An 8,833-nucleotide genomic window follows, 5' to 3' on the forward strand; every position below is an offset into this window, starting at 1 on the left:
AAACGGTGAAAATAAATCTGTGCAAGTTGTTCTCTCCCTGTTGGTGTCTGTGTGTGACTGTTTACTCTAAGCTGGTTAAGCACACTGTCTGTTGTGAAGTGATTGGTTGCCTTCCTTGGTATAAGAACTGGAATATCTCTGATATTGCAGCTAGCAAAGGGGAAAAACAAACAACTGGAAGAGCTCTGTCTGACCTGTTTCCAAAAACATTATTGTATGAAAGCTACGGTAAGCAATAATTCACAATATCAAACTACACTGCCATCCATCCATTTCCATACATCTCATTGTTTTGCTTTGACTACAACTATGCATATAATATGACTGTGTCTAATATGCAACCTGGACATACTAATGTGGTAGTCTGAGCACTGATACGTAGGTGATTCAATTAATTTGCTTTCAACTGCCTATCCCCTGGTCAGTCTCAAATAATGAATACTGTTTATTGAATGTTGATTTTTCTGCATACTTAAAAATATGGGGTGCCTGGGTATGTGTTTTCTAAAAGATGATTTTGTAACTGCATAATATGGAAATACTATAGCACCATGCACTAGTGATATAGTTAAAAAGTTGTTAATAAGCTTTTGTAACAGAGCTACATCTTCTTAGAAATGAAGGCTATAATTTACAAAAAGGAGGTTGAGTTCTGGCTTTGTATGTGAAAGTTGGCATAACTGTAGCTGTCAAGCTGCATAGCATTTTATCTGCTTCATTTGATACTAAAAGGCTCATTTGGATGCAAGTTTCTCAGAATACCTTTAATGTATCTGCTTAAACATCATGCCTTGCTTTTCCTGGCCTAGAATGCTGAGTACATCTACAGGTGTGTCTGTTATACATTAAAAAGGAAAGAAAACTTCTAAGATATATTGCTGTCACATGTCTAACTACAAGTGTGGCTTTATAACCTTCTATTTGCTAACAAATAGTAAATATAGTTCACTTATTGTACTTGGATCCTTTCTAGTACAGAGCAGTCCTTGGATATCAGTGAAGATCTCGAAAAATTACTCTGTGTCCAGATTAAGCAGTATCGCCAATGAGGCAAGACCAAAAACTTGCAAAAGTCTGAAAATTCAGATCTTGTGGTCTGAAATATTTACCTTGGAAACGGTTAGAGCTGTTACTGTCTTATTTCTTCATTGTGTTTTTATAACTCTTTAAGAACTACAAAGTGCGCATGTGTGCTGTGTGAAGCTGAACCAATATAGCCAGATCACTATGGCAGCTGGTTAAGCCCCTGTGCCCTGAAGAAGAGAACTCCTGCCATGTGAATGCCGACAGGTAAAACAAGCTATTGCAGCCTCAATAAAGACTAAACAGATCCTCAATTAATGAGCAATTACCCCTTGACAGGCCTTATTAGTATCTTCCCAAATTCTAAATTTGTTTTCACAAATAAGATGTGTGAAATGTTGAAAGGACTTTGAGACTTGAGCAGATTGGCCAGATCTTTCCGTACAAAACTGTGGAATACCACTAATAAGTTGGCACTACATTAAAAAGTGAAAAGCAAGGTGACATCAACATAAACAGCTGTTGTCACCAATGTTTTTAATATTTAGACTCCTAGTAAACTGATTTTGAACTGATCCCTCGGTAAGAGTGAAAGGACAAGATTTTCCTTGTCTCTTGTAGAAAAAAATTGATTGAAATTTAATCCTTCCCCCAACACACACTTGTTTTATCTAGTGATTTACACTTGCTAACTTTCTGGAGACTTTTTTTTGTAGAGGTCCAGAAAAGGAGTAAGCAAAGACTTAAAGGAGAGATGAGACTGATGGTAAACAGGGAGCTCAGATAAAGTCTGTAAATAACTAGGAAGTTTGTTTTGCTCTAATTTTGGGGATTATTTGCATATTTGAGCACTCATCTGTGTTTCAGAAGATGTTTCAGGAACTTTAGCCTGAATGTTCATTAATACGAAGATTACTTTCAGAAATCTTTTTTGTTCATCTATATTATGACTGCTATATGTAATGTAGAATAAGCAGCTATAAATTGAAATGTGTTCAGTTGCTTAAAAATTGAATGCATTATTTGTTAACTCCTTCCTATTACATGAATAAATTGTGCATTTTGGTGGTTAGTGTTATATAATTAGTCATAGAGATCAGTAACTTGTGTGACTTAAGTGACTGAGCATTGTTCTTCTAGATGTTACTAACAATTTCACCTAATTTACCAAATATTCCTTGAAATGTATTCCAGAGGTTTGTGTTGTCCACTTGTATGTCTGACCTGAGTGCTTTGCAGTAGTCTGTTTATATTAAACCTATATTTGAATTGGATCATCCCAGTTTTAATCCTAAGAGTTTGTTTCTCAATAGAATGAGATTGGTAATTTCTTCACAACTTCAGCTGTTTTTGATCAGTAACTTTATCTGGTCACAGATAGATTTAGGAGTACACAAAGAGAAAATTGAACAACAAAAAAGGCTGAAGAATTGGATAGTTCCAGCAATGATCACTTGTTTTGATACATATTATCACAATAGATGAAAAGCACCAAGGAATGCTTTTGGGTTGTGCAAATGGTTAGAAAGTGGTTTTGAATGATACTTAGCTATCTTCAGCAAGAGACAGGAGAATCCCATTTAGACTTTCAAGGATCTGCTCTTCAGCATCCGTGTCACCTCCACAGAGTCTGAGGCACTCCAGGTGTTGGCTCAGGGATTCTAAACAGGAAGGGATGCAAAACAGTGTTGAGCCAGTGTGAAAAATACTTAAGATTTTTGGTATTTCTTTCCAATAACAATAGTTGACCATAATCTCATCTTCTGAAGGATTCAGATCTAAATATGCTCATTAAATTTCATTTAATCAATTTCATCCATCATTCATTTCATCCGGAAGTATGAGGGCAAGGGTTCGGTCCGCTTCTCAGACAACACATAGCTCCACTATCGTTCCACTATTTCAATATCGTTCAAGTACACTGAATGTTGCAGTTTCCATCAAAGGTAATCTCTAATTATGACTTTCTACTGTGAAGGCATTCGTTTTATTCTACTCTTTTGCCTTCACCAGGTAACTGTCTATGTTATCCCAAGATAGCTTTGATGATGTACCTTACTGAACGCTTCGTGGAAATCCAAAATGCCCTATTAACTATGCCAGCTTTATTCACCTTCTTGCCAACTCCTTAAAAATACATATATTGAGAGGGAGGGAAGGGGGGAGAAAACTGAGCATCACTTCCTTTTGCAGGAGTCATAAATTCTCTCCCGTTTTACCATGTTTGTCTGTATACTGATTTTATGCTTTACTACAATTGCTACGATTTACCTGTGGAGAGATCAGACTGTTGCACTGTAATTTCCAGAATTCTCTGTAAATGTTTTTGTAAGCTCAAGCCATTTGTACTGCTTTCTGCTCTATTAATCCTGTAGTTGGTTAAATGGTACTCTGCACATCAGATAACTATATGATGATTCATTTTTGAACTCCTTTTAAGCTCTGGGGAATACTATTCAGTCCTGACAACTCATTGCCATTTATTTTATTGATTTGTTCTAAATTGATCCCTCTGCCCTTAAAGTTCCTCAAACACCTTCCTGGAAAAGGAGCTAGTATGGCTGAAATCAATCTAAGAAATTACATATATATACACACACTAGGAAACCAGTGGCTGAACTAATTAACTTATAGTAGGACATAATGTAAAATATTACTAGAACTGTAGTATTGTGGAACACTTCTGCTCGGCAAACTGTTTCAATGAAAAAGATGAGTCATGAGTTGTGGCCCAGAAATTCCTCAGTACTTAGCTAGGATTCATAATTTATAGTTTCTTTTTGTTCAATGGATTCAGTGTTTTTCTCTCTCCTTAATTTTCTCCTTAATGTTTCCATTAGTAAATGTGTGTGTGGGAGGGAGGGGGGGGTAAGTCAGAATATGTGAATTTAGTGCGTGCAGGAACATGCACTTCAGAGGTAGTGATGTCTTGAGCTTTTTAAAAGAGAGGAGGAAGAAAACATAAGGGAGGGCAATAGAGCATTATTAAAGGCTGTTATTGTCTTTTGAGAAGAAAAATAGTGTTTTGATTGGGGGAAAAAATGAAAGGTAGTTATTTATGAACAGTGACAATTTTATGTTTTTGTGCTTTAAAGAAGTTGCCATTTTCAGAATGCCTGGGTTCATCAGGGAAGAATCCGTGTGGGGAGAACTTTGTTCAATGTTCTTAATTTATTCTGAGTAAGAAACAGTCTGTAGGCATTGATCTTTCTGAGAGAGGTTTTGTAGTTGAAAGTAGCTACAGGTTTTTTTCCTCCTTTCATGGGCTTTTCAAAATCATGTGCTCTAAGGGCAATGCAGCCATAAAACTGATAAGAAGATTAGTGTTAAAATTGTAGATTACTTGATTTGTTGCCTTTTTTTATTAGCAGAAAGATGAACTTCTGGAATAGATAGGTCCACAAAAGGATGATTTCCTTTGACCTGCTTAAAAAAAAAATAACTTCAGTCACTGGTTTCCATTTCTATGAGATTTTGCTGCTACAATATGCTGAATATAGGATTTTGTATGAATGAAGTACACCTGGGAGGCAATTTCCACTAAAATAATAAAAATCACCCAAGCAACCTGACAAGTAAATTAGCTTTGATCTTCAACTAGATCTAGTGGGAGTTGGCGGGTGAGTGGAAGGTGGCTGATAGAGCAATTTAAAATGAACTAGGATCCTGTGAGAATGAATGATCTGCTGAACTGTATGACTTCATCCTTAGCAAGACCCCCAAATGTCTTAGCTGAGATTAATTCATTTAATCTCTAGTACTCTGTCCACTAATCAGGGCAATTATGATATTTTTCAAATACTTTTCTGTTATGTTTAAGATGTATCTGAAAAACAAAAAGCCAGCAGAAATTGGAGGAGATTATTATTTTACAAGTAGAGAGCAGAGCCTGCATCAGTCTGGACCCTTAGCGGGTTGGTGTAGTAATAATTAGAAATCCAGGTGGTTTGCTGTTTCTCTGGGGAACAGATCAGTGGAATAACACCRTGTGTGTGATGGCAGTCAGAGTCCTTGAAAACAGCCCATCTGCTTACAATCTATTGTGTTGTGAAATTAGTACTATAAGCAGCAAAATCAATCAAGTAGTTGACCAAGCTGTTTTTGTGGAAGTCAGTGTTTAACTGTAGCAGTCTTAAAATACTGAACCATCTTCTCCAATACTCTTGTTCAGAATGTTCATATGTTGTAACTTAAACTGGTTTAATTTAATCAACATAGGACTGATTGCTCAATACTCATTGTTTTCCAGTCCTTGCTTTTGAAGTGGAATTACGAAGAACGCACTGTAAGGCACAATTGTTTTGTGGAGAGGCGCTAATAACAGCACGAATACAGATTCTGACTAAAATTGGCCAGGAAAGGGTATTTCTGTTTTGTGGAAAACTCTGGGTTGTTGCCGTTTTGTTTCATCCTGTGCTGGAACAGAATGTTGATATCCTGGAACTTCAGGCAAAACGGAATAATTAGTTTCAGTTTCTGCAAATCTGGTTTCCCAGTTGGCAGTGAGGGGCTGCCTGGCCGGCTGGTAGGCAAGCTGGAAAGAAGCCAGCCAGGCTAGCCAGCTGGTTGACCAGTGTGAGTAACTGCCTGCCAGGTTTCTGAGGAGAATTTCAGCAGAATAAACATCTACTCATGGCATATTTTCTTTCTCTCGAGTCAGCATTTTTCAACAGAATCATTGATCAGGTTCAGTAATTGACTCTTCAAGGAAAATGAACTCTGGGGTTAGTTTGGAAAGTTCTGATTTTATTTTTTTTTCATTGATCCATGCAGGGTCTGAACCTAGAAGTCTCTGAAGAATGAAGTATAACAGTTTATTTGAGCTGAAAGCTAGATTATTAATTTGGCAGAAGCAATCACATAAATCTATGCCTGAACTACTGAGTAGAGGTTTAGGAACTAGGCTTGTGGGAGTTCAAAGGGCTTGAAAGAACTTATTCCAGCAGAATGCCTACCCATACATGTCTGCTTAAAATATTGGCCCTTTTCTGCAGTAACCTCACATGCTAAACTTATTCTTCTGTTGCAAAACTTTAATATATTTTAGAGGATTCTTCCATGGACTCTGATATTACTTAAAACTGGAAAGTAAATTAACGTGGTTTTCAGGAACATAAAGGCTAAGTAATTGTTCAGAACGATTGAAAACTTCTGACTTCAAAGACCCTACTGGAAAAGGGAAGGACAAGGATGAGGAAGGTGCAATTTGAGAAAAACTTCTTGAATTTCTCTAGTTATGAATTATTATATTCCATCTTTAGAAAGACATTATTGTCTTGGGGTTTGGCTCACTTGTATTCTTTCCAATAGAACTATCTTATCCTGATGGGCAAACTCAAGTATAAGAGGAACAGATCCTCCATCCAGACCTTTACACCCATGGCAGGAAAATTGCCCCATAAATCAGATAAGCTGTTGTTTAGGGCTCTATGAAAAGCCACTTACAGCCATGTTAGATGATGCTTTGCATCTTCATCATTGCACTCAAGGGTGGTGACGTGGTGAAAAAATCATTAAATTAAAAAGAATTTGAGAGAATTTAAAACCAGTATTATAAGGATGATAGAGATACAATTATGAACAACTCACTTGACTTTTTACTTTTATTTGTAAAGTGTTTTAGATTACTCACCTCTATTCTGTAACTATAAAGAATTTGCAGTAAAAGTAGATTTTTTGAATTATACTAAGCAAGAAAATTCTAGCTAGTTTATGCATAATCATGACAACTGTATGTGAGAGCAGATGGTTTGCTTTTCTTTTGAGGTTTTCCTGAGTGGAAGTTGCTTGAAAGTAACTGGACTGAATGACTTGCTCTGTGGACGTATTTGCTTTATTAAAAATTAGCATAGATTATAGAGAAGGAGGAAGAAATTAACATTTTGAAATATTTTTTAGATTTTGAGGAAGCATTTTAATTTGCAGTTTTCTGAACATTTACTGGAATGTTCTTGGTTTAGCTGAGATGAATTGAGGTTAAGGCATCATTCAGTTTGTGGGGCTGCATACAGTTGAAAGCTAAGACACTCCRTTTGGAATGACACGTGGAACTTCTCTAAATTACTTCAGTTGGGCAGTCCTATAGTTGATGATCGTGTAGGTGTATATAGCTTTTTCCTCTGTGTTTTACCTGCATCTCTCAGCAAATGACTTAAGGAAAGGAATAGGAATGGATGGCTGGTATAGATCATCCTAAAAGGCTGGAGATGTGTCATTAACCGGGAATTAAAGCTCCTCTTCTCCTAAGGGTAAGGAGAAGACTAAATCCTTTCCCAGCTGTTTGGTTTTATTTCTTGGCAAACTTCACAAGTCTTGATTGAAATCTGTCAGAGAAGATACAGATCACTTCACTCAATACATCTGTCTGCATTAGGTATGTACCTTTCATGTCTGAAAGATGCTAAGGTTTCCTTTTACTCTCAGAATCTGAAAAGGGCAATATTCTGTCTAGTATTCTTCTCTTCATATTCTGCCCAATATTTTTTTTCTCCTGGTCTTGACTATCTGTAAACATTCTCCATGTTAATAGCCAAATGCCTACAGTTTCTATATATCCTTTAAAAATACTTGCTGCTAAGAAACAGAATATAAAGGAAAGCCGACTATTTCAGTATCATCCACAAAATTTGGCCTTCACTCATTGCTTTTGCAGCCTTTCTRGATTGCACTGAATTACCCTGAAGTCTTCAGAGCACTGTTCCGTGCTTATGATCCACCTTAAACATTTTACTATTCAAGAGAAGAAAATGAGAGTGCAGCAGGTTGAAGAGAGATTTTTGCTGCTCAGCTTGAGCTGCAGGGTGCAAGGGTGATGAAAACAGGTGTTCAAGCCTGATTGGCTAGCAGTTAATGTTCTCTATTAATTACAAARGAGTTAAGACAATTTCATATAATCCATGCCTAGAAATTCTATAATTGTCATAGATAGCCAGGATAGCCACAAATGCTCTTTCTCTGACTTGGTGCTGTTATGTGTTGCATTAAATTCCCTCTCCCCTCCAGTATCTTTAGTCAAACAACAAAGTGAAAAATAATAGGAACACCTAGCAGTAAAGTGGAGAAGGAAGATAGGGAAAGAACAGAAATGGATCTGCATGTGGTTGCTATGGCTGGATACAGAGTGTTGGATTTTTTTTAAGATTAAATGCTAAACATTAGACAGAAGAGCATTGTGAGGGGSTGGGGAGCAGATTACCACCACTTAGTCTTTATTTCTGTGGAGTTTCTCATTGTTTATCTGTTTGGCRTGCAATTTGTCCAGAATACTTGATTTTCCTTTGACTTTTGACTGYAAGCTGCTAGTGCAAGAGTACAAATGGTTGACGGAGTGATTTTTTTTCAGAGCATGGCTTTACTAAGAATAGGATTGCCCCTGCATGATGAAAGAGTAAATATAGTTCTAACTTAAAAACATAAATGAGTTAAAAACTTAGACATATTAACAGCTAGTTAGTGGAGATCTAGAAATGCTGCGTTTTGGGGGGKAATTGCATGGTTGAAGAATAGAATTTTACAGTGTGATGACTGAAGTACAAAGCTGTAAGTACATGAATGAGAGCTTTTTYGAAACTATGTCAGTAAAACGCAGCTGTGTGGTATGATCAGAAGGTGATAGCTGCAGTAAACTAATAGCAAAATCCAGTTTCAGAGGTGGAGAAAGCCCTGAACGYTCCTTGTGTTAACTAAAATTGATATATTATGGTGAGAAAAATGTCAATTGATTGTAAAATGGAGTTTGACAGGAAAAAAAATCTGATTTTCAACAAACTTATTTTTGGGTAATTGAGTTCTGCCCAGGAGGGAATACAGG

The sequence above is a fragment of the Rhea americana genome, unplaced genomic scaffold (assembly GCF_003343005.1).
Source record: "Rhea americana isolate MKP2758 unplaced genomic scaffold, rheAme1 scaffold_36, whole genome shotgun sequence".
Lineage (NCBI taxonomy): Eukaryota > Metazoa > Chordata > Aves > Rheiformes > Rheidae > Rhea > Rhea americana.